At 37.1% G+C, this 27,194-nt stretch overlaps 1 long non-coding RNA gene across 5 annotated transcripts in view; it reads right to left on the minus strand.

Annotated features, from left to right (window-relative positions):
* LOC134483425 (uncharacterized) overlaps positions 1 to 27,194 on the minus strand; it is a 602,791-nt gene that overhangs the window by 529,692 nt on the left and 45,905 nt on the right. For 4 of the 5 annotated variants that reach the window (XR_010060303.1, XR_010060302.1, XR_010060301.1 and 1 more), the window contains exon 1: positions 34 to 5,017. This is a non-coding gene — a long non-coding RNA (uncharacterized LOC134483425). Of the gene's footprint in view, positions 1 to 33; positions 5,018 to 13,577; positions 13,679 to 27,194 lie in introns of those variants that run through there. The other variant, XR_010060299.1, reaches the window with a different exon arrangement.

Below are 27,194 nucleotides of genomic sequence, written 5' to 3' on the forward strand. Positions count from 1 at the left end.
TTAAACAAATTATGGGGCTTTGACGGAGCTGACCTTGTTTGCTGCATTGCCTTGCAGACCATTCTTAGGGTCGTTAAAACAGGCATCCTTGGCTTCCTCTTCTCTGAATAGAACCTGCTGCACTGACTTAAGTAATCACACTATCCCCCGCCCCTTGTCTGTGCTAGTGAGCTGGCATAATCCTCCAATCACGCATGCGTGCATGGTTGCCAGGCTGCAGAGATACAAAATCTTTTCTAAAGCTAATGACACAAGGTAGGGCACCATAGCTTTAAGCTGTCCCATTGCTAGTATGAAAGTGGGGGCACTTCCTAAACCCCTGTATAAATTGGTCAGGGATAAATTCAAAGTGCTTTCTGGTCAATAATGACTACAGAGTATTGAATTATATTCACATTTACATCTGTATACAAAGGGAAAAAGAGAGTGCTTAGGAAAACGTACCAAATTAGGGAATGTACAAAAGCACTAGATACTTGTAATATCAGGAGAAATCATTGAAGAAAAGAAGATGCTACTTTAACAACATTCTGCATTAGCCAGGTTTTACTTGATTAGGTGGATTATTAAAGTTTCCTTTGTGTTCATGTAAATGAAGCACTTATCATTAACATAACATTTGCTATTTACTAAAAGCATTAGTTTGTCATTCTATGATGATTTTTTCTTCTGTTTTAAAAATTGTTGCTATGAGATACTTCCTTATTTGTTTGTATTTTAGATAGGATCTTACTGATTAGATTTTGCTGGACTGGAAACTCACTTGTAGACCGGGCTGGCTTTTATTTCATAGATTTATTAACTTTTGACATGGAAGTGCTACAAGTAAACTCAATGGCACTACAATTATCTAGATTTTATTAATGTCAAATATATATATATATATATATTCTCTCTCTTTCTCTCTCTCTCTCTCCCTCTCTCTCTCTGTCTCTCCCCCCCTCTTTTTGTGTGTGTCTTTTTTTCTGAGAAATAATTTTGCAGAGCAGTATTAGTTTTTATAAGCAGAATCATCCCTCAGCATCACTATTCAACTTTAAAAGTTGGTGATTCTGATGCCCAATGAATATGCAACGAAAGTACAAATAAAAATGTAGAAAAGCACCTGAATGTTAATGATTGTACATTCAATAAGTTTTTCAATAACTGTAAATATAATATTGACTTAGTAATTTCCTTTTCTGCAAGACAAAGTGTACATGGGAAAAGGAAATGCATAAGGAACTAATAAATGTGCTTTGAATTTGGACAATCAACACTCTGTACTATAATCAAGGAAGGAAAACATTTGCAAAAATGAAAAGATGATTTTAAAGGAATATGGGAATACTCAGCTTCCTATTCCATAGCAAAGGAATATATCAGAAGGTATCCCTGTGTGACTAACTTTGGTTCAATATAGGACTGAGCAGATAAATATGGCAATATATAAATTCATATCATAATGAGAGAAAGGGATGACCACTCTTAAACAGGCTGGGCTACTGCAGATCAGACCCTCTGAATCTTCTCTCAATGCTGGAGATGTTTAAAGGTTGCTGAAAAAACACTTTTGCAATCATGATTTTAAAGATACCTTTCAAATATCAATTTCAATTAGTAAAAATGCCTGTGAAATTACAATGCTGTTGTCTTGTGTTTATCAAAATTGTCAGAGGATACTTGGTAGCAAGTGTGCCATAAGTTATAGTAATTTATTATTTATAAAGGCAAAGTTTGCATCAATCACTTGTTTTCTGGCCAGGAAGATGCTGTGCAGAATAGACTGGATTTAAATATGCAGTGTTCCATCTTTATCTGCCATTTGCCAGGTTAAAAAAACGAATTTATATAAAGGAAGTTCTGTCTTCCAGATTGTATACAATAAACACAAATGGCAAGAGTAATAGAGGGTTTTCTAAACAAGAAAATGAATCCCAATTTTTTTTGCATCTATACTTTTACTCTGTGTCAAAGTGTGATTAGGACACTGAAAACACTGAAAGATATTCCCGTGTTTTATATTATTATTGTGTGTGTGCTGTGTATTTATTTATTTATTTATTTATTTATTTTTATTGGATTTTTTAAATTTATATTTCAAATGTTATTCCCTTTCCCAATTTCACAGACATATGCCTGCTATTCCATCCCACTCCCCTTCTTCTATAAGGGTGTTCTCCCCATCCACCACCTTCTGCCTTCACCCCAACATTCCCCTATAATGGGGGTCCAACCTTGGCAAGAGCAAAGGTTTCTCCTTCCATTGGTGCCCAACAAAGCCTTCCTTTGCTACTTGCGCAGTTGGAGCCATGGGTCACTTCATGTACAGTCTTTGGGTAGTGGTTTAGTCCCTGGGAGCTCTGATTTTTTGTTCTTATGGAGTTATAATCCCTTTACGTTCTTTCAATCCTTTCTCTATTTCCTCCAACGAGGGTCTTTCAGTTGCTGCTCTGAACTCTGTGTCCGTATCCCCTCCTATGATTATTTTTGTTCCCCCTTTTATGAAGCAGTGCAGAAGAAACTCACATTTTATGAGCTTTTCATTGTCTCTGATTAGTTGAGTCCTCCTTTTTCTCCTCTGTCTCCTCCTCCTTTTCGCCTTTATTAATTTATGTTTATGTTTATACCCCTTTTAATTTTTGGAACTTGAGTGACAGTATCTCATTCTTTAGAATAGATTGGGATCAATTTTGTGGTAAACATTTTTCTTCTTTCTCTTGAATGATTTGATTAATATGTAAGCCATTGTATCTTGAATGCTTTTAATTTGATTTAACAACGTGAATTTTGCTCTGATCATTAATTATTTTTAGTTACTATTAGATTTTTTTTTTTGCGAAAAAGAGCAGTCATGTTGGCACATGCCCTTATATCTAACAACTAAGAGGCATAGGCAGAGAGTCTACTCTGAGTTTACTTACAGCAAGAAATACATGTTAGAATTTGTTTGTAACAACAACAAAAATATATTAATAAAATTCAAATTTTAGTAGCAAAATATTATATCTTCTCTTTTTATATCTCTAGTGGTAAGCAGCAGGTTGCTAAATTATATCTCAAACCACAGAGAGGAAGCAGACAGACTTCATGAGTTTTTTCAAAGAGAGAAAGGCATCCCTAGGGTTATGTTTTTTGAACAATGCTGCATCTGGTAACCTTCCAGAGCCATCAACTAGGAGCAAATGTTTAAAATTTAGGAAACAATAGTGGACATCTCATTCAAACTAGTGCATTCTACTCCTTGTCACCACAATCTCAAACCAATTTATAGTAAAAACATATACTATACAAATGTAAAAGGCGACAATATTTTTCACAGAATGAAAACTCCTTAAAAGCTTAAAGTGTCTTTTCAGCCTCAAGTCAATACCTTCAATGTTGCCCTTGTAATATCCATACAATTATGTCAAGCATATATTAATTTTTATCTAAAATGAACTTAGACTGTTCTAAGAAATCGTTAAGATGATCTTGAGTTTCATATTTTTCTGACCCTACCTCCTGGTTGCTGTTGTTCCTTGTGTGTATAGTATATCTGCATTTGTGATGAATGTCAAATTCAAATCTGCTTAAGTCAGGCAAGTATACTAGCAAAGGTTGAATATCAAACATAAATGTCCTTGGATCAAAAAGTTCCACAGCATTTCCATTTCCAAATATTTTACCATCTAAATTCTCTATAAAACTCTAAAGTCTCATTTTGAAAAGGGGGCTCCTTTAAAAAGGTACTTTCTTATCTCACGAGGGACGAAGCAAGCAACCATGTGAACAGCGAAAAATCAAACCACAATGGTGTTAATAACTCAACATCTTAATAGTGGTGATCCACTTACAATTTTCTGGTATTTTGAAAGGGTCTGGGTAACATCTCTGAGTCTGCCCTTTGTTGCATATATGCAATTGTTCTAGGCTATGACTGACTTGACACTATGGATGCTACTGATCTTGCTGGTCATCCTATTTACTTGCATGTCCCCACAATGTGGGGTACCTTGCAGCAACTGGGCTGCACTTTATCCAGTAAACTTATCTATCATGTTTTCAAGAGACCCATCTCTTCTACACACTGACAAGCCTCAGCTGTTGTCCATGATGTCTCATTGCTTTCATAACTAGTGCCACTTGGGTGAATCTAGTTCCTAGAGTGTATCAGAATTATGACCTCTTCATTTTTGGAACACAGTTTCTGCATGCTGACCTGAGGCATGATTTTTCTAGAGACTTCACATCTATGATGCTGGTGTCTTCTTTATAACAACTGAATGATTGTTTAAAGTAAGATGGCCAGCATTTATTTCCCAGCCAAGTTATAGTTTCCTTCCCTTTTAGTGGCTCTGTTATTGAAATTTCTGAATTGAAATCTCTTCCAGGACATTCAAGAAACAGGGCAACTGTGGAAGATCCTGCCTAAAAGATTGAATGTAAAATAATGCATGCTCTTCTTAATATCTCTTTTTATATTTAGTGTAATGAAATAGAAATAAGAAGGGATATATATATATATATATATATATATATATATATATAGAGAGAGAGAGAGAGAGAGAGAGAGAGAGATTCAAACTGATTCAAAACTGATGGTGAGGATGGACTCAAAGTATCCTGGAAACAAAGAAACAGCAAAACTGTTTTGTGATCAAGAACCCTGGATGGAAAATGAGATTCAACGTTATAGTCCCAAAGGAGGAGCTATTACCTTCATGGATGCAGGGAAATGTAAGTCTGTATAAGTAATTGAATAAAGACCATGGCTGAGAACTGTTCCCCTGTGCTTAGGCAGGTTTAATGATCAAGATATCAGGTAAATATTACCTTGAAAAATTCGGTGTGAAGGATTGTGTGAGATTGAGACAGAGGGCAGAAATGGAAAGAAGAATGGGCATCTGAGAACTTAGTAAAAAGTTATTTTTGATAGAGCTCTTTGCCAGATGATAATGAAACAGAAAATGCTACAGAAGTGCTACACAGAGCAGTAACTTGAGTATTTCTTATTTACATTTCGAGTGTTATTTCCTTTCCCGGTTTATGGGCCAACATCCTCCTAACCCCTCCCACTCCCCTTCTTTATGGGTGTTCCCTCCCCATCCTCCTCCCATTGCCGCCCTCCCCCCAACAATCACATTCACTAGGGGTTCAGTCTTAGCAGGACCAAGGGCTTCCCCTTACACTGGTGATCTTACTAGGATATTCAATGCTACCTATGAGGTCAGAGTCCAGGGTCAGTCCATGTATAGTTTTTAGGTAGTGGCTTAGTCCCTGGAAGCTCTGGTTGCTTGGCATTGTTGTTCATATGTGGTCTTGAGCCCCTTCAAGCTTTCCAGTTCTTTCTCTGATTCCTTCAACGAGGGTCCTTTTCTTAGTTCAGTGGTTTGCTGCTGGTATTTGCCTCTGTATTTGCTGTATTCTCGCTTACACAGAGCAGTTTAAGGAGATTCTAAGCCTATTCTTCTAATACCACTAAGGTGCTTGGTGCTTCAAAGACAGGGGAGGCTGCTTTTAGATGACTATTTCACTATCAGTGAATAGCACTATGTCAGGAGCATGAACTCTATCCTTTATCTATTCTATTCTCAGCTTGTACTTCAATGAAGTGAGGGCCAAGTCAATGCCCTTAAAGGATAAGATCAACATTCCAATTAAGGCATACAATATCAGTGTTGGCCCTTTCTAGCTCAGCTGGATTGCAATAGCCCTGTGCAATGTCACAAATGTGATTCCCAATTACAATGTACAGGAAAGGGTACTTTCTTCACCATCTGAAGAAACATCAACTAATAACCTAAATCTGTCCAGCCTTATGTCAAAGATGAAGATAAAGTACAATCAATAAAGAAGCATGTATGAAATATGATGGCAATATAATTTTTGCATTTATTAGCTATTTTGTTAGCAGGTTGTATAAAAATATTATTCAAAAAAATCTTAGAATTTCCATACCGCTCCTCACCAGGTATGCTCATGGAAAAACAAAAGAAAACAAAATAAAATAATTAATCCTTTGTGCTGTTTTTCTGGAAAGAGGACATTCATCAAATGCACTGAATCATGCTTGCCTTGAAATCAAAGTACATCAAAGTCAGTGCATTAATAATGGGCCGTCTAGGCCATCTGTTGAATCCTCTCCTCAGCCAACCAATAGAATAGTTCTGTAGAAAAATTTCAACCTGCATCATAAAATCCAGAATATCCACTGAATGAGTATATATTAATGAACCATCAGACTATAGTTTATTATGCTTTTCAAAAGTATTTTATTTCCTTAAAACACAGAATCATACTTATTCCCCAAATGTCTATTTTTATGAATTAGGAAATACCAGACATTTTATACAGCATAATACAATTCCTCATAAGTGAAACCTATATACCTCCTATATGTGAGGTTACAGGGAGATGGTTATTTTACTAGTATGTAAGCAAGGACTGTTTGTCAAGGAATATCCGAAGGACCTTCTTCACTCTATTACTTATACTATGCTTCAGTGAAAACCATTGCTGTTTCCAAAAATCAAACAAAATTAATTCTTGAGGCAAAATTGGAATGACCCAAATAGCAGGGGGTCATGTATAATCAGGCACTCTTCTGTCACATAAACATATTATTAAATCATATAGAGATATTTTTTGACATTGCTCAAAGTTAAAAGTTGTGGAATGACAAGACATCCCAAAATGGTCATCAGTTTGGCTGGCAAGAATTTTTCAAGTAGATGGTATTTCCATTTAAAGTATGCCCACTGAACTTAACCAGTCCCACACCTCCCTGCACTCAAATTCCTGTGAGAGTGAGAGCTGGACTCTCAGAAGTGTGGAATATTCTGAGAGTTCTAAGGTGACTGTCACCTATGCTCACATTCCTGGCCCAAGAATAGCCCTCTTATTGCCCTAAGCGCTCTCACATGAGACTTCCAATTTCTATGTGCACCAAGAACCAAAAACCAGTCATCAGGAGCAATTATACATCTGAGAACAGAGGTAAGATCAATTAATTTTTCTACTCAAGCAACTGGCCTGGTGAACTTAGGACACAGGAAGGCAGAAGTCTGGGACATGACACTTCCGGTTTCTGGCTGTGCCCACAACTAAACCAATCCCACAGCTCTCTGCACCCAAACTTAAGTTGAGTGGAGACAGCTGGGCTCTGAGAAGTTGAGAAAATCTTCAGAGCTCAAGGGAGACTGCCATTTCGGGAGACATTCCTAGCCAAGAGGAACCAGCCTAGTACTCTCTGAATACAGGAATATAGGGGCCATCAGCAGCAGCATTCTTCTGGTTTTTGCCTGTTCTTAGAACTTAAATGACCTGGTCTCACAGATCCCTTCATCCAAATCCCATGGGAGAAAGAGCTGGACACTCAGAAGTGCAGACAATCCTGAGATTTCAGAGAAGACAACTATTTCTTCACACATTCCTTACCCAAGAGGAATGCCCAGTGCCCTCTCTGGTCTCTGGTCACAGGGACCTAGGAGCAGTGAGGGGAAGGAACCTTCTAATGTCTGCCTGTGCCAAGATTTGGAAGCCAGTCTCCAGAGCACCTACACACCTGAGAGCAGAGGTAAAACCAGGATTTCTACTCCAGTGACCCACCTGGTAGGTTCAGGTCACACAAATACAGAAGCAGCTTTCTGTTCCCAGATCTAGCTGAAAGAAAACAGGTCTATAGCAGTGCTTACACATGGACATACAGAGGTTCAAGCCACTGTTAGACACAGCAAGACAAGCTAACACCAGAGAAAACCTGAATGTGAGAGGGAAGCACGGAAACCTAAACAATAGAAATCAAGCAATCATCAGGGCCCAGTTCTCCCACCAAAGCAAGTAATGGATATCCAAACACACCAGAAAATCAAGATTTGCCTTTAAAAATCACATCTCATGAGGATGATCGAAGTCTTTAAGAAGGACATAAATAACTCCCTTAAAGACGTAAAGGACAACACAGATAACAAAAGTAGGAGCCCTAAAAGAGGAAACACAAAAATCCCTTAAGAATTACAGGGAAACACAACCAAACCTGTGAAGGAATTGAACAAAGCAATCCAATATTTAAAAATGGAAATAAAAACAATAACGAAATCACAAAGGGGGACAAGCCTGGACATAGAAAACCAAGAAAGGAGATCAGGAGTCAAGATGCAGGCATCCTCGACAGAATACAACATATAGAAAAGAAAATCTCATGGACAGAAAATATGATAGAAAACATTGACAAAAGAATCACAGATAATGAAAAACATAAAAAAAGGCCTGACCCAAAACATCCAAGAATGGCACGAAGCAATGGAAGAACAAAGCTAAGGATTATAGGTATAGAAGAGATTGAAGAATCCCAAATTAATGGGCAAGTAAGTATCTTCAACAAAATTATAGAAGAAAACCTAACTAAAGTGGTGTCCAGAAACATACAAGAAGCCTACAGAACTCCAAATATATTGGAAGAGAAAAGAACTTTCTCGTGTCAAGCATAAAATGCACAAAACAATGAAATAATATTAAAGCAGTAAGGGAAAAAGGTCAAGAAACATATGGAGGGAAACCTATCAGAATTATACCAGACTTATCGATAACTAGGGTAAGAAAGAAAATAAAGAAATTGAAGACTCTTTTAGAATTTAATGAAAATGAAGGCAAAATATACCTAAACTTATGGGACACAATGAAAGTTGTGTTTATAGTAAGACTCATAGCTCTGAGTGCCTCCAAAAATAAATACAAGACAGCATGCATTAGCAGCATGGCAGCACACATAAAAACTCTAGAACCAAAAAAAGGCAAATTAACCGAAGACTAGAAGAGGGCAAGAAATAAACTCAGGGATGAAATCAACCAAGTAGAAACAAAGAAAGTAGCCAAGAATCAACAAAATCTGGAGCTGGTTCTTCTAAAAAATCAACAAAATAGATAAAACCTTAGCCAGACTAGCCAGAGGGCACTGAGAGTATATCCAAATTAACAAAATCAGAAATGAAAAGGGAGACACAACATCAGAATCTGAGGAAATTAAAAAAAATCAGATCCTACTATAGAAGCCTATAATCAGCAAAACTGGAAACTCTGTAGGAAATGGGCAATTTTCTAGATAGATACTAGGTACCAAACTTAGATCAGGATCAGATATCCTTTGAAACAATTCCATAACTCCTAAAGAAATAGAAGCAGTTATTAAATGTCTCCTAACCAAAAAGAGTACAGGACCAGATGGATTTAGTGAAGAATTCTATCAGAACTTTATAGGAGAAGTCATACCAATACTGTCCAAATTATTCCACAAAATAGAAACAGAAGGATCACTACCCAATTCCTTCTCTGAAGCCAGAATTATGATTATACCATACCCCACATAGACCCAAAAGAGAAATAGAACTTCAGACCAATTTCACTTATGAGTATTGACACAAACATACTTCAAACTATCTTCAACAATAAAAGAATCACCATCCCTGACCTCAAGGTGATTTACATAGCAACAGTGATAAAAACTGCATCATATTGTAACAGAGACAGGCAGGTAGATAAATGGAATAGAATCGAAGACCCAGGTCACTTGATCGTTGACAACGGAGCTAAAAACATCCCATGGAAAAAAGAGCATTTTCAACAAACGGTGCTAATTCAACTGGAGATCAGGATACAGAAGGACACAAATCAACCTATTCTTATCACTCTGTGCAAATCTGAAGTCCAAGGGTATCAAGGACCTCTATATCAAACCCGATACACTCAAACTAATAGCAGAAAAAGTATATAAGTTTCTTGAACACATGGGGACTGGGGAGAATTTTTCAAACAAAACACCAATGGCTTATGCTCTACTATCAAGAATCCACAAATGGCACCTCATAAAACTTCAAAGTTTCTGTAAGGCAAAGGACACTGTTATTAGGACAAAACGGTACCCAACAGATTTGGAAAACATCTTTATCAATCCTACAACCAATAAAGGGTTAATATCCCAAATATATAAAGTACTCAAGAAGTTAGACTCCAGAGAGCCAAATATTCCTGTTAAATATGGGATACAGAGTGTTAGGGATTTAGCTCAGTGGTAGAGCGCTTGCCTAGCAAGTGCAAGACCCTGGGTTCGGTGCCCAGCTCCAAAAAAAAAAAAAAAAAAAAAAAAATGGGATACAGAGCTAAACCAAAAATTCTCAAGTGAGGAATATCAAATGGTTGAGAAGCACCTAACAGACTGTTCAGCATCCTTAGTCATCAGGGAAATGCAAATAAAACAAAAACAAAAAAAAAAAAAAACAGAATCCCACCTCACACCAGTCAGACTGGTTAAGATCAAAACTCAGGTGACAACATGTGCTGCCAATGATGTGAAGAAAGAGGAACACTAGTCCATTTTGGTGGGATTGCAAACTGGTGCAAACTTGGACAATCAGTCTGAAGGTTCCTCAGAAAATTGCAATACCTGAGGACCCAGTATACCCCTCCTGGGCATATGTGGAAATGGTGCTCCAATGTACAACAACGACACATGCACCACTGTGTTCTAGCAGCCCTATTTATAACAGACAGAAGCTGGATAGAACCCAGTTGCCCTTCAACAAATGAATGAATACAGAAAATATGGTACTTCTACACAATGGAATGCTACTGAGCTATCAAAAATATGACTCCATGTAATTCACAGGCAAAGAGATGGAATTAGATAATATCATCCCCAGTGAGGTACCTCATTCATAAAAATAATTTAAAAAAATCCCAAAAAACAAACAAAAAACAAACAAAAACCAGACAGAATATGGACTCACTGACAAATGGATATTAGCTCTAAAACTCAGATTAACAAGATAAAATCCACATACCACATTAAATTCAAGAAAATAGATGAGTAAAGTTTGGATGCTTCAGGCCTTCTTAAATAGGGGGAATAAAAATATTCATAGGAGTTGACATGGAGATAAAGTTTGCAGCAGAGACTGAAGTATTGGCCATTCAGAGCCTGCCCCACCTGGGGATTCAGCCCATATACATATATCTACCAAAACCACACAATATTGCTGATGCCAAAAAATGCATGCTGACAGGAACTTGGTGTAGCCGTCTCCGAAAATGCTCTGCTAGAGCATGACAAATTCAGAGGCAAATGCTCTCAGGCAACCAATGAACTGAGAATGGGGTCCACATTGAAGGAGTTGAAGACAGGATTGAAGGAGCTGAAGTGGTTTGCACCCCATAAGAAGAACAATACAAAACAACCAGAGCTCCCAGTAACAAAACCACCATACAGAGTACACATGGATACACCCATGCCCCCAGCTGCATATGTAGCAGCAGATAGCCTTTTTGGGCATGGATGGGTTGAGAAGTCCTTGGTCCTTCTATGGCTGTACCCCTCAGTGTAGATGAATATCAGGGCCAGGAAGTTAGAATGGGTGGGTGCTTTGATAGGTGAATGCCCTCATCTAAGAAGGGGGAGGGATATGAGTTAGGTGGGGTTATGAATAGGAAACTGGGAAAGGGGATAAAATTTGAAATGCAAATATCACATAATAATATCCAATAAAAAAGCTTTAACGGGAAAATTATGCAAATTTCAAAGACAATTGTTTTGGAAGAGTATTTTATTATTTGCTACTGTATATAAGTGTTTGAAAATTTTTTATGGAGCACATGTCTAAAGAGTATAGGAGAGTGAGTTCTCAGCTCCCCAATGACTTGAATCACAAATCATGGGAAGCAGACATATAGGTGTTATTAATTGAACATAGTTTCTCTGAAGGTGTAATTAGTAATTTTAAATGTTGAGAAATTCTTTGGGGGAAAGGGAGTTATTGTAATAATGCTCTGTCACATTCCTCCTCTATCCAACCACTTTGTTTTTATGAGCATGCCTCTCCACACATTCAACCACTTCTGCCTCACCAATCTATCCTTATCCTATGTTGGGACATCAAGACTCCACAGTACCGAGGGCCTTTCCTCATGTTGATGTTAGATAAGACCATCCTCTGCTACACATGTATATAGAGCCCTGTGGACCTCCAGGTATACTCTTTGGTTGGCAGTTTATTCTCTGGTAGCTCTGGGTGGTCTCTTTAATAAACATTGTTCTTTCTATGGTGTTGCAGTCGCCCTCAGCTCCTTCAGTCCTTCCCCTAGCTATTCCATTGGGGTCTCCAAAGCACAGTCTGATGATTGGCTGTATTTGCATCTATTTTGCTGAGGTGCTAATAGAACCACTCAGAGAACAGCTATATCAGGCTTCTGTCAGCAAGTGCTTCTTGAAATCAGCAGTAGGGTTGGGGTTTGATATCTGCAGATGGAATGGATCCCTAGATAGGGCAGACTCTGGATGGCCTTTCCTTTAGGTTCTTTTCCATTTTTCCCTCTCTTTCCTTTTTTTTTTTTTTTTTTTGGTTCTTTTTTTTTCGGAGCTGGGGACCGAACCCAGGGCCTTGCGCTTCCTAGGTAAGCGCTCTACCACTGAGCTAAATCCCCAGCCCCACCTCTTTTTCCTTTTATCAGGAACATTTCTGGATTAAAATTTTTGAGATGGGTGGGTGGCCCAATCCCTCAACTAGGGATGCCTACCTCCTGGAGGTGGTGTCTAAGGTTCTATCTCCCCTGTGTAGGGGATTTCTGATAATGAAATCCCTATTTGGTCCTGGAAGCCTCTTGTTTCCCTGGTATCTGGGGATTTTTAGTAGCTATCCCCAGTTCTGCAGTCCCCTCTGCTAATCATTTCTATTCGGTTTCCTAACCATCTGCATTTCTCTTCTATCCCTTCCAATAACTAATTTTGTTCCATCTTTTCCCTCTCCCTCCACTCTTCCTTCCAGGTCCCTTCCTTCCTCTATCTACTGTGACAATTTTCTTCTCTGTTCTTTGTAAGATTGAAGCATCCACATTTTGGTCTTCCTTCTTTTTTACCCAGATATCCTCAACACTGTGTCCATAAACCATTGAATGAATAATGAAAATATCGTACATTTATACAATGAAATGTAACTTACTTCATGAACTGATAAAGTCATTGAACTCTTACTTAAGTGGATAGAACTAGAAAAAAGTCATCCTGAGTGAGAAAAATCATGCTGAGTGAGCTACTCAGAACCAAAAGAAAAATTTAGATGTGATCACTTAAAACTACTTGTTAAGTTTTAATCCTTACAAATGTATGTAAGAATCTTTAAGTCCTCAGTGGTAAGGTATAGGGTGAGGAACTAGAAATGATGGAAGATTTTCCTGAATAAGTGAAAACAATTAAATCTGGAGACATGTGGTATAATGTCATAGTTGAAAGGGAATATTAAATGCAGAAGTGGAGGAAAGTGGGGTAAGGGACATAAGAATCTGTGCACTTTCTGAAGAATGTTATAGAATAGTACTACAGTAGAGGCTCCTCAATATATAATATGCTAATGGAATATTCTTAAAATACATCACAAAATAATTGGGAGAGTACAACCTAACTGCCATTTCTCACTACCAAAGCCACTCCAGTGCCATGTATGGGTTACATCTATTTGAGTTTTCATGACTGAGATCACACAGAAACTCTGAAACAACTTACATTCCTACCCACATCATTGGTTACTTTACAGAAACTGGTGGCAAAGCAATATTGATGAGACAACACTTACCTATCTCACTGAACATGAAGAAGTTAAGTTGGTAACTAACTGGAATATTCACTAGATAGTTCTAGAGAGTGTTCATGGATTGGAAAATTTATTCATACTTCCTGAGGAGAAAAGGAAAGATGAACATAGCTGAAATCCTTTAGTTTACAAGGGGGACAGTCTACAGTGTACATGGGTGCAATAGTTGTACAAACACGGTGAGAGTAAGTTACAATTATTTGACTGGATTAAATGCCCAGTCCATGAGACACATTCCTGAAGAAGTTTATATGCCAAAAAAAAGGGATATAAGTAGATTGTGGATCAAGGCACATACCAAACACCATTTTATTTTGCAAAAGCATTGTAGCAATTTAAGGAATCTTAATGATATTCTGTTATTCCCTTTACTTAGTATATTTCTCAGCCATGATCACAGAAGCTACTCTCTGTTATTGATGGGGAAAAAAGGTAGACACATAACTGAAAAATGTGTGTAGAGTAAGAGAAGTTTGGTAACTGAGTCATAAATGCAAATTCTCTATCAAATCTCTTCCTTCATCTCTCATGGATCTTTGTGTTGGATGAAAACTAAGAGCAACTGGGAATGGAAAGAATGTAACAAAGGAACCAATGTCTTTCAGATGTAACAGACCTAACTCACATGTGATCTCATATTGATAAAGACAGCGTGAATATGGTTTCCATAGAGTAAAGTGAATTTGATCCCATTACTGAGAGAAAGAACAAATGTTCCTAAAGGAGAAATTATTTTAACATGGTGGAGTCTTGCTTATTATAGAAATCACATTCATAAAAGATTTTATTCAAAGCAATAAACAGCTAAATCATATGAACTCAATGGTATTTTGGCAATTTTTTGATTCCTAATTCTGTGTCTTTCAACATAAAAACAGATAAAATTGAACAAATGAAAAAGTAGGAAAGAGCCTGAGTTTTTCCCAGCAGATTTCAATATAAGATCATGATATATACACACAATAATCTTTCTTTGCTGGGCATAGAGAATTCAGTCTTGTGCTATCCAGCACAGTTTCCCTGGTGGTTATCTTTCATAATGCTAGAAAACACTATTCAGTCTCCATTAAGAACAATATAAAGGTTTTCTTATCCATTAATAATCCTTATATGCTACAATAATGACTGGTTTAGTAAAATGCATTAACATTGCAACTGTACAAAGGGAATTTTGTTCTTAACTGACCACATTATTAATTAGAAGGGAAGCCACTTTAACAGGAGAGAATTCAGGAATGATACTACAAACATGGTCAATAAACTTGGCTAGGGAATTTAAATATCCTAGCAGAGAACACACTAACATTGTATTACTAAATCTCCATTTTGTCAAATTCCCTTTTAAATATTTCTGGTATGTTCTTTGGCAAGTATTGTTGATTATTTCCATAGATAACAATTTTATTACCAATGTTTTTGTTGGCAAAATGATACCTATCTCCATAAAGGACTGTTAATAAGCAACAGTCAGTTCTCAGACAACAGTTGGGAGTTCTAAAACTCCCCATACTGGGTAACAGCTAGAGGACAGGAACACATGCTATGGAATGTCCCTTTAAATGGTCTGGCTCTTGTAAACATGGCCCCTACAGTTAGAGTTACAAGTGTGCTCTTCACAAGATTGAGCACAAATTCAATGTCTTCTCAATATTCCAACGCTGCATGTACACATTCTTACTGACATATATGGCTACTAGGGTAGCAAGTGTCCTGTCTCCTTAGAAATGGGGTCACTGGGAAGGATAAACAGAACAGATTTCACAAAAATAAAACAACATAAAACTGGGAGCATCCTGCTAAATGGTGAGATATTCAAAACATTTTCATTAAAATCAGGAACAGGAGAAGGAATTTTATTCTTTCTTTCTTATTCAGCAAAGAATTAGGAGATATCTTTGAATAAGATATGATTTTATCCATAAAAGTTCTGAAATGTGGCAGCAGAAACCTGATAATGCTGAAAATCACTTTCAGCAAGTAGCAGTATAAACAAATTAATGAAATATCATGTCCTGAAATAACAAATATTTTGAGGAAGAAGATATATAAACAATATCATTTATAAAATATTATATATAATACTGGTATATAATATATATTATGTAATATATATTTTATATTATATATGTTATATAAAATGTTACATATGTATAACCTATGTATATATTTGTTGATGGCCAATAATATCCTTCACAGAAAATAAAAAGTAGTGCTGGAAAATTATATGGAGACAAAAAAGATACCCTGTAAACTAAACCTGGATAATAAACAAAGTTGAGGAGATATGTGCATGCCAGATTTCAAATTGTACTATGTAATAGCTGAAGTAACAAAAACTGTATTGAATGGTGCTACTCTGTTTTATCTTTATTAATTAATACCACTTTAGAAGCAACAAGCTTAGCAAACCCTCAGAATGATGTTGGCTTGGATCAACACAGGATTGCATTATATATATATATATATATATATATATATATATATATATATATATATAAAATTCTTAAACCCAAGCAACATTTTGAAATACAAAACAAAATACAATGAGTAAAAGTATAGGACATGGCTCTGATTATCTCTGTGTTTCAAAGCCTATTATTAATCTGCATTGTTTCCTCTGTACACATCTTAAAGCTTTCAATTTAGTGTTTTTATGGAATACTTGAGTGTGTTAACAATTAGGTCTCTGACTTTTGTGTCTGCTCATTTTCCTTCTGTTGGATTGCCTTGTCCACCATCAATATGTTCTTTCAATATCTTATTATATTTCAATTTGTTAATGTTTGGATGTTATCCTTTGGGTACCATTTCCCCATGAGAGCCAAAAAGGAAACAGATCTGGGAGGGAGGAGAGGTAAGGAGAAACTGGAAAGAGTTTTAAAAAATAGAAAAATGTAACCATGATATAAATAAAAAATGAAAATGGAAATGAAAAAGTGGGACAAAAATTAATTTTCAGTAAAAATAAAACACCATTCTTAATGAAAAACAAATTATAGTTCCAAAAACCCAGAAAGAAAAAGAAACAGAAAAAAAAAGAAAAAACAAACCCTTGTGGATTTATCTGATGGAGGATGGCCAAATCGCACCCAAACAAACCCGGGAAAACCCAAAAACAAATCTGCATTCTATTTTGCATATCTTATAAAGTTCATCCAAATGGGAGGATCAGAGCAAAGTATAGATTACATATGCAAAGAAAGTTCTTTCCAATCCACCAGTTTATTGTTGAATCATGGCAAGATTTAAAAGTAAAAACATATTAGCAAATAACACATACCTACAGACACTAAGGTATTGTCTTAACATTTAACATTCAAACTAGATCACCTTCTGTGATCACAGAAGAAAATGGTTTATTATTCTGTACTACTCTATGCACTGTACATGATTGAGTATGTGTGTAAGTATTTTTGTGTATATATATATATATATACATATGTGTGTGTGTGTGTGTGTGTGTGTGTGTGTGTGTGTGTGTGGGTTTATATGTATATATGTGGAAGGTACAGCACGTTTCCACAAGCTTCGAGTTAACACACCCAAATACACATTGCCCACTACTCTTTCTTACATTCATTTATGGAAACCCCTTTACTTTATTATAATTATCATAACATCAAAGCTCATTCTTACCTGATAACCCTAATTATTCAGAGACTGGGAGGTACAAACCATGTGATCTATTGTGTGCTTTCCATCTGATGATGATCTACATGCTAACTCTCAAATGTTTTTATCCCTTCATATCTTTCAGTCTATGGCAGATACCCAGATACCACTGTAACTTCCTTTAAGGATGTAATTTTTATGCAAAATGCATACACAAACTTAAGTGTCCTTTTTATTTTCCTGACTGCCATTACTCCCACACACCAATAGTCCACAATACTGTCAGCTCTTTGAAATGCTAATATTCACCCTGTAAGAGAACTGAGCTGAAGTGGAGGGGCAGATTGACAACTCAAGGGGAGGGGCACTGCAGCAAACACAACACAGCACAGGACAAAGGAATCCAGGCCCTGATCTAATAGGTTTCTGATCTGACTGTTCAGAAGCAAAGACTTGATATCTATAGAATAATCTTTTATCCCAACAAATTTGCAATATTTAGTGGGAAAAATCATATCTACCTATGAAACAAATTATGGGTTTTAAGGGAGCTGACCTTGTTTGGTGCATTTCATTGCTGACTGATCCTAGGGAGGTTGTGACAGGCATCATTGGCTGCCTTTCTCTGAGCAGTCCCTGTTGCACGACTTATATAATCACACCACCCACGCCCCCAGCCTGTGCTAGTGAGCTAGCATAACCCTCCAATCACATATGCTTACATGGTTGCCAGGCTGCAGAGACTCTAAAACTTATGACACAAGGCAGGCAGATGTGGGCTTTAAGCTGTACTATTGCTAGTATGACAGCAGGGGTCTTCATGAAATTGTTCAGAGATAAATTCGAGGTGCTTTCTGGGCAATGATGACTACAGGATATTGAATTATATTCACATTTAAATCTGTATACAAAGGAAAGAAAGAGTGCTTATGAAAAAGTAACAAAATTAGAGAATGTACAAAAACACTATATACCTGAATATCAGGAGAAATCACTAAACAATAAAAGACGCTATTTTAACAACATTCTGCATTAGTGGACACTGGCTAAAAGACTGAATATAAAATAAAATGTGCTCTTCTTAATATCTCTTTTCATATTTAGTGTGATGGAATGGAAATGAGAGAGAGAGAGAGAGAGAGAGAGAGAGAGAGAGAGAGAGAGGAGAAATTAAATCAGATAAATCTGAAAGATCACTAGATTTTGAAAATGTTAGTCGATCAAGAAGAAAAGTCACTCGAGAAGAAATTACTCACAAGGAATACAAAATAAAGTCCTGGGGATCTACTATACAGTACACAGTTTTTCCCTTCCAGGTTCTCAATTGCCACACTCCCAGAAAGCAGCAGACTTCTCTAAGGATTCAAGACATTAACTCACAATTTGAAAAATACACAATGATGATAATAGATCTCAAGGTTCCAAACAAAGAGGATATTGCAGAGGGCAGTGAACCTTACTTACTCAAAACTGATGGTGAGCATGGACTCAGAAAGTATTCTGGAAACAAAGAAATAGCAAAAATAGAACCCTAGAAGGAAAATGAGATCAAAGTAATATTCCTAATGCCGGAGCTATTACATTTATGGATGCAGGGAAATGTAAGTCTATATGAGTGATTGAGCCAAGGCCCTGGCTGAGAAGTGTTCCCATGGACCTAGGTAGGTTTAATGATCAGGGTATCAGGTAACTAATATGAACATGACAAATTCAGTGTGAAGGATTGTAGGGGCTGGGATTGGGACAGAGGACAGAAATGAAAAGAAGAATGTGCATCTGAGAACTAAGTAAAAAGTTATATTTGGTAGAGTTCTTTTCTAGGGTGGAAAAGAATGGAAAATGCCAAAGAAGTGCTACACAGAGCAGTTTAAAGGAAAGAAGGGATAGAATGAAGGAAGGAGGAAGGACAAAATGGAAAGGACTATGAGGCTAGAAGAAAGGGAACAGAAGCATATGTAGGTCACAAAAAAGAATAATGGGATTAGACTCATTATATTTTTAAGTGACACAAAGAAATCAATTATGTTATATAATTTAAACCTCCTAATACATTTTAATTTGTTTATAAAAGTATTTACTTTGCATCTGGCTCAATGCTCCTCTTCTAGTCACTTCCTCTCACAATCCTTACTCAAACTCCCTCTCCTTCTCCCATGAGTGAATGGGGGTTGGTCTGGATATCTCCCCAACCTTATAAATCTTAAACATACATTATGAATTTTGAATGTAAATGGATGGAACTTGAGAATATCATTAGGTGTGGCATAACCCAGTCTCAAAAGGAAATGCAGGGTATATACTCACATATAAGGAGATATTAGACGTAAAATTGAGGATTTCCATGCTACCCTCCAGAGACCTAAAGAAGTTAAAAGAAAGAAGGCCCATGCAAGTTTGTTTGAATTTCACTTAGAAGGGAGAAAATGTCTTAAAAGGCATATGGAGGAAGGGATTTAATAGGGAGAGAGTATAGTGAGGACAATGGTCAGCTTCAGGGGTGGGTATGGGGAAGAACATGAGGGATGGCTACATGTCTATGAAAATGAATGAAAATATGAAAGGAAAAGGGTTGTGGAAGTAGTGGTGGGGTTTCTCCAGGATGAAAGAGAGACTTGAGATGAGGTAGTATTTGAAGAGTAAATAAAGGTTACCTTTTCTCTGACTCTCAGCATTGGGGATATGGAACCTGAAAAGGCCATATCCTGTAGCCAGGAAGTTACCACATAAGAGTTATAGAGACAGCAAACAATCCTCAAGATGTTCAACCCAAAATTTATCCTGTGTCCAAGAAATGTAGGCACAAGGAGTGGAAGAGAGTCAGAGGGACGGGCCAGCCAATAACCAGACTAACTTGAGCCCCAGAAGATGGTGGAAGTACAAAACCCTAACAATATTAATGATACTCTGTAGTATTTGCAGACAGGAGCATGTTTTCCTCTGAGCATCTCCACCCAGTAGCTGACTCAGAGAGATACCGAAACCCACAGCCAAACAGTGAATGGAGCATGAAAACTCTTATTCAAGAACAGGAGAAAGGATTGTGGATCCCAAAGGGGATGGGAATTCCACAGTAAGACCAACAGAGTTAAGTTACTTGGAACTCTGTGGGCTCTCAGAGACTGAATTACAAACCAAATATATATATCAGCTAAATCTAGACCTCTCCGCACTTATATAGCAAATGTGCAGATTGGTCTTTACATGGGTACTAAACAAGTATTAAGGGGTCTCTCCCAAATAATCTTGTTTGCATGTGAGATATTTTCTTCAAACTTGGGTGCTTTGTTGGGCCTCAATGGAGTGGATGGCTCTAACCTCACAGAGATTTAAGATGACAGGATGGAGGATACTCATAGGGCCTCTACACTCCCCAATGATATAAAGGGTACTGGTGGAAAGGATTGTGGAAGGGGTGACCAGGAGGATATCATTGAGAGGCATGTAAACTGAACAAGTAAAGAAAAAAAACTAATCTCCAAGACGTATCTTCTGATCACAATGCATATTTTCCAAGCATGTGGTATTTTTCACTAGAATCAAGAGAATCAAGTTTAAGGGATTGAGAGATAGTTTGTAGTTGAATACTACTACTTTTACAGAGTTCCAACATATGCAAAATAATTTTTTTCTTTCTTTCTTTCTTTTTCTTTTATTAACTTGAGTATTTCTTATTTACATTTCGAATGTTATTCCCTTTCCCGGTTTCCAGACAAACATCCCACTAATCCCCCCCTCCCCTTATTTATGGGTGTTCCTCTCCCCACCCTCCCCCATCGCCGCCCTACCCCCAACAATCATTTCACTGGGGGTTCAGTCTTAGTAGGACCACTGGTGATCTTACTAGGATATTCATTGCTACCTATGAGGTCACAGTCCAGGGTCAGTCCATGTATAGTCTTTAGGTAGTGGCTTAGTCCCTGGAAACTCTAGTTGCTTGGCATTGTTGTTCATAAGTGGTCACGAGCCCCTTCAAGCTCTTCCAGTTCTTTCTCTGATTCCTTCAATGGGGGTCCTGTTCTCAGTTCAGTGGTTTACTGCTGGCATTCGCCTCTGTATTTGCTGTATTCTGGCTATGTCTCTCAGGAGAGATCTGCATCCGGCTCCTGTCAGCCTGCACTTCTTTGCTTCATCCATCTTGTCTAATTGGGTGGCTGTATATGTATGGGCCACATGTGGGGCAGTCTCTGAATGGGTGTTCCTTCTGTCTCTGTTTAAATCTTTGCCTCTCTATTCCCTGCCAAGGGTATTCTTGTTCCCCTTTTAAAGAAGGAGGGAAGCATTCACATTTTGATCATCCGTCTTGAGTTTCATGTGTTCTATGCATCTAGGGTAATTCAAGTATTTGGGCTAATAGCCACTTATCAATGAGTGCATACCATGTGTGTTTTTCTGTGATTGAGTGATTACCTCACTCAGGATGATATTTTCCAGTTCCAAACATTTGTCTATGAATTTCATAAAGGCATTGTTTTTGATAGCTGAGTAATATTCCATTGTGTAGATGTACCACATTTTCGGTATCCATTCCTCTGTTGAAGGGCATCTGGGTTCTTTCCAGCTTTTGGCTATTATAAATAAGGCTGCTATGAACATAGTGGAGCACATGTCTTTTTTATATGTTGGGGCATCTTTTGGGTATATGCCCAAGAGAGGTATAGCTGGATCCTCAGGTAGTTCAATGTCCAATTTTCTGAGGAACCTCCAGACTGATTTCCAGAATGGTTGTACCAGTCTGCAATCCAACCAACAATGGAAGAGTGTTCCTCTTTCTCCACATCCTCGCCAGCATTTGTTGTCACCTGAGTTTTTGATCTTAGCCATTCTCACTGGCGTGAGGTGAAATCTCAAGGTTGTTTTGATTTGCATTTCCCTTATGACTAAAGATGTTGAACATTTCTTTAGGTGTTTCTCAGCCATTCAGCATTCCTCAGCTGTGAATTCTTTGTTTAGTTCTGAACCCCATTTTTAATAGGGTTATTTGTCTCCCTGTGGTCTAACTTCCTGAATTCTGTGTATATTTTGGATATAAGGCCTCTATATGTTGTAGGATTGGCACAGATCTTTTCCCAATCTGTTGGTTGCCGTTTTGTCCTAAAATAAAATAATGGGGAGTAATTTTCTCCCCATTACAGTAGAAAATTAAGTACAGGAAATTGCAAAGAGTACACTGATACGTTCTTGCAGTATCATACTAAGAATATAGGTCTAATCAAAGACAAAATGTTAGAACTTTAAAAGTATTGGGGCATATATATATACATATATACATATATATATATATATATATATATATATATATATATATATATAAAGATTATTCACTCATATCCAAATATGGTTGTCAGCAGATGATAAGATAGATTTAATATTATTTCAATGCAAGTTCCAACTCTGAAATATTTATAGAAACTTATATAGCCACATTGTAAACCAAGGTTATATACTACCATATTTTGCAAGTAATTTTATGTGGAAAAATCAACTGAAGGTATGAGGAAAGTCAGAAAATTTCTACCATAGATTTTATATAATAATTGACAATAGTATATCTTAGGTTTCAAGTGTCTGTTCTTCCTAGTCTTCTAATAATAAATTTCTAATATTTTATCAGGTAGTTGAGATGGTATTAATTGAGAGAGGGTTGGGTGGTAAGTTGCTAATAAGGGAACTAAAAGCCCATGATTTTTTGGTTCTGGATCTTTAGCATTGCACATATACACAATTGCGGTGTTCTTAATTGTCCTCCAAATTTATTAAAAAGTTAGTATGTAACTATTTTCTATGAACTTTACTTGAAAGTTTCCCAATTTCATATGGAAAAATAATAAATCCATGATAGACAATACAATCCTGAACAATAAAATACCTTCAGGCAGAATCCCTATTCCTGATATCAAGTTGTACTACAGAGCAATAGTGATAAATACTACATGGAATTGCAACAGAAAAAGTCATATTGGTCAAAGGAATAGAATAAAAACTCAAAAATAATCCCCTACAATTACAGACATCTGATTTATGAGAAAGATTTCAAAACCATACCAAATGAGAGCATTTTCAACAGATTGTGATTGTTTGCATATGATTTGGCCTGGGAGTGGCACTGTTAAGAGGTGTGGCCTTGTTGGAAGAAGTTTGTCACTGTGAGGGTGGGCTTGGAGACCCTCCTCCTAGTTGCCTGAGGATTCTCAGTCTGTTCCTGGCTTTCTTGGGATGAAGGTGTACAACTCTAAGTTCCTTCTGCAACATGTCTGCCTAGATGCTGCCATGTCCTTGCTTTGATTGAATATCTGAACCTGTAAACCAGTCCAAATATAATGTTTGTTCACATGGTCATGGTGTTTGTTCACAACAATAAAACCATAACTAAGCAGAAGAATTCATACATTCAAGGATAAACCTGAGATGGATAGAATATAGTCAATTTGCTTTAGCAAAAAGAAACAGTAAGTGATGTTTTGCATCCTACTGTAAAGTGACGAACATGGTGGTCTTCTGAGACAAGAGACAGGATTTCTGTTTATATTCCATCACTAACAATGCCATTCTCTCTGGGCCAATCCTGCATTCAAACCATTATACAGGATTATTCTGTGTAGCTTTGGCTGTCCTGAATCTACTTCTGTAGACCAAACTGCCCTTGAACTCATAGAGATCCTCCTGCTTTGTTTCCTGAGAGCTGACATTAAAGGCATGCGCTGCCACTGCCAGACATTTTGTATTATGTTAGAGCAAGAAAAGATTATCACTTTAAAATGCTAATAATGAAAATGAATACCATTTAAGAATGATCAGTTTCTGGGCTGCAGAACAACATACTGTTGTTGAGGCAGAGTGGGGTGGATAGGAATGGCTCCCATAGACTCATGCATTTGAGTGCTTGTTCCATAGGAGATTGCATTATTAATAGGTATGTCCTTGTTGGAGTGAGGTTGACCTTGTTGTTCATGTGTTACTGTGAGGGCAGGCTTTAAAGACTCAGCAATTTTACTTCCTCCTGCTTGTATATCATGATGTTGAATTTACATATCTTACTTAACTCCATATATGCTGCATGCCATGCATTTCTGCCATGACAATAGTGGAGTAAATGTATGAACAGTAAACCCCTCCCAATTAAATGTTTTATTTTATAAGCATTCCCATAGTCAGGGTGTCTGTTTACCACCAAGAACCTCAGGAACATTGTAATGAATCCAGCTGGATGCTAGAAGTCCTATCTAAGATTAATAAAGATAAAGGGTATTCTGTGACAGAGCTGACCATGTTTTGAGGAGGATTGTGGAAGGAATTCAGGGATTTCATATTCAAAATCCTTGAGTGTTGAGAACTCAGTGAAAAGTTTTGAGGAGCTTGAAAGACAAGAATATTCTTGGCAGTGCAAAAGAGGGAGGTCTAGCCTGTGAACTTTCAGAGTGAAATGTAAAGTGTGTATCAGAACAGTTTGCCATTTTGAATTGATAATCTATTATTATGGTTAGTTGACATAAAGAGTCAGCATAATTAAGAGAGAATGGCAACAATGAAGTGAAACACTTGTGTTATTGGGGCAATTGATCTTGGTTAGCTACAGCTAAGAAACTGTAGGTGATTGATGAAGAAGAGAACAGAATCATTTCCTGAAAACATGGAGAAACTGTGTTCCAGAGGTTGCCGAAGTTGCACCATGTCTTGTCAGCTGGACTTGGCAATCTGTAGAGACACGCTGGGAGTACTTGTTTTGAAAGCATGAAGCACGACTTGGAGACATGGAGGGCACCGGTGACTTGGCACTCTGAGACACCAGGAGATTGGTAAACATAAATACTCAGTCAGACTTGAAGCCTAGGACTGAAGGAACCCTATGAGAGCCATGGGTGAAAGTGCAGCTCAGTGCCAGCAAAGCAACCCAGCAGTTTTGGAGCTACCTGTTCCATGGGAAAACCACTAAGAACAGCAGCAACAGTGGAATTGATCCAGCTCAAGCCTAGAAGATGAAGTATGTGTTACAGAGAACAGAGTTGTAGATGTGACACAGGCCAATTGGAGGAGTTCAGAAGATCCTCAATAGACAGCAGACTCACAGTAGTTGCAATCTGATATTGTTTGATTTGATTGTGACTATGTCCTGATTTTTATTTTTTGAATTAAGAAAGTTTCTTACTGGAGCCCACAACTGAGACTTTAAATTTTAAAAGACTTTTAATTTTAAGGGGTTTTTTTAAATAAGGGACTGATTTCAATTTTAATGTGTTTGAAATTATAAATCACATTAAAGCTAGAATTTGTGGAACTATTAATTTTTTTCTGTTTTTAATGTGAGTTCATAGGGATGAATAAAAAAGGAATAATAGAGGCTTCATAGCGATGTGCTTGTGGGTCAAGTGAACAAGGGGTTAGTTCTATCACCTGGTTTTGTGTATCAATTTGACACAAAATAATTAAAGAGAATCAGTTTCACTGGAGGAAATTCCTTCATGAGACATAGCTATATTTCCTCAATTAGTAATAAATGTGGGAGGGCCAAGACTATACTGATTGGTACCTTCCCACAGATATATTTGTGGGTTTTATAGGCAAGCAGGCTGAGCTAGTTGGAAACAGTCCTCCTCCATGGCCCTGCATTAATCCTGCTTGCAAAGTCTTGCTCTGTAGTTACTTCCTTTGGTGATGAAGAACAATGTGGATATGTAAGCTAAATTATACCCGTTTCTCTCCAATTTGGTTTTTGGCCATGGCATTTTTGTTGTAGCAATTGAAGGACACAGAGATAAAATATTATGAAGGAGGTACAATTACAGTAACGCTGGAATATAGGAAAATCTGCACATTCAAGTTTACTTGTGGGCTTTGGCCCTTCCATTTTCAGATTGGACTTTTGTTCAAAGATTGTTTATAGAAGTAGGGAATAAATAGTTGGTATAAAAGTACAGAATAAGATGTGAGTTTACTGTACTTAAACATGTCTGTAAATTATGTTTTCCCACTAGATGTAAGAAAGTTAAACAAAAATAAATTAGCTGATAATAATAATGATGATGATAAAGGTAATGATGATTTTTATGTATCAGAGTGATACAAACCATCAGTTCTGATTGTTAATTCAAAAATCCTTCTAAACACAGAGAAAATCCTCTGAAAACAGAAGGACCTAGGTTTATTCACATTAAAGTAAAAATGTAAGTATGTATACACAAAAATGTCTTCTCCATCAACTTAATGTTATGTCCACAATTATGTGATAATTCATTTCTGGATGACTGAGCATGAGTGTGACAGTTTGCATTTACTTGGCACAGGGAGTGGCACTACTTGGAGGTGTTGCCTTTTTGGAGAAGGTGAGTCACTGTTGGCATGGGCTTTAAGTCTATCTGCCTGGAAGTGAATATTCTGCTAACAGCCTTCAGATGAAGATGTAGAACTCTCTTTTCCTCCTTTCCCCCTGCAGTATGCCTGCCTGGAACCTGCCATGCTTCCACCTTGATGATAATGGACTGAACCTCTAAACTTGTAAGCCAGCTCAAATTAAATGCTATTCTTATAAGAGTTGCCTTGGTGATGGTGTCTGTTTGCAGCAGATAAAACATAACTAAAACAAATACCCTATAAAAGAACCATGTTTCTGTGGTTAATAGCAAAGAGTATGGGTTTGGGTCCCAGTACCCAGATTATGGTTTACAACAGTTTGTAACTCTCATTGCAGGGATTGAATAACCTCACCTGAATTCAATGGGCATGAGTCACACATGTAGTACATAAACATATGTGTAGCCAAGAAAATTGCATATATAAAATACAATATATAAATATAAAAATAATTTAGAAAAATGTTTGGGGGAAATATTATGTCTGTTCATTTCTTAAACAGTAAATATATTTTGTTTGCTCTCACACAGAATGACAGTATTCCCTACCTGTGTTTGATAAGTGCTCTTGAAGATCCATTGCCATGAATGTGCTGTTTAATATTCTTGATCTGTATTTAAGGGTGGGGTTCTAATAATTTTT

The sequence above is a fragment of the Rattus norvegicus genome, chromosome 1 (genome assembly GCF_036323735.1).
Source record: "Rattus norvegicus strain BN/NHsdMcwi chromosome 1, GRCr8, whole genome shotgun sequence".
NCBI lineage: Eukaryota > Metazoa > Chordata > Mammalia > Rodentia > Muridae > Rattus > Rattus norvegicus.